Source organism: Sinocyclocheilus grahami, unplaced genomic scaffold (genome assembly GCF_001515645.1).
Source record: "Sinocyclocheilus grahami isolate Dianchi unplaced genomic scaffold, SAMN03320097.WGS_v1.1 scaffold126.1, whole genome shotgun sequence".
NCBI classification, from domain to species: Eukaryota; Metazoa; Chordata; class Actinopteri; order Cypriniformes; family Cyprinidae; genus Sinocyclocheilus; species Sinocyclocheilus grahami.
The window spans coordinates 3,029,837-3,030,592 of NW_015505305.1; positions in this window are offsets into that span (position 1 = coordinate 3,029,837).

A 756-nucleotide genomic window follows, 5' to 3' on the forward strand; every position below is an offset into this window, starting at 1 on the left:
TTTTTCTTTGGGTGTTTGTAGCGACTGGCCATTTATTTTGCCCTTGTTTGAAGATATCAGAAACTGTTCTCCGCAAGGAAGATATCCAAAGTTACAAGATACATAAAGCAGACATCTATCATTTTGATGCCATTAAATGGGTTCTCTTTTTTTCTTATGGTATTGTTTGCACTGTTCTTTGGGCCAGGCCTTATTTTAGTGCGCTGACAATTTTTACCCATTAAATTACATTTTGATACCAAAACAAACCCTTTTAAGGTACTTATATGCATTTTAAAACAGATTTAAAACAGTCAGTGGCCATTTCAGTTGTGCCAGTCCACTGATGGTTAGCGAGAAATTACCCACAAAAGATAATTTAAAGCTATTATTGTGTTACATGAGAAAAGCATGAAATAGATACAAAAAATATAGCTTTAGAAAGAAATTGTTTTTTTTTTCATTTTCTTTTTTCATTATTAATTTTTGGATGAACTATCCCTTTTATTAGTTTTTTATTAATATAGATATTTTATTCCATATTTTATTTTTATTTTCAGATTTTTTATTTATGGTGACGCATTGCTGCCACACACTTATTTTTTCCCCTACTCAATTATGTCATAATAACGAGATGATATGTCGTTAAAACGTCATCTTTTCTCGTAATAACGAGATATTTTCTCGTTAAAACGACATATTTTCTCGTAAAAACGAGATATGTCGTAAAAACGATATAATTATCTCGTTAAAACTACATCTTTTCTCGTTAAAACT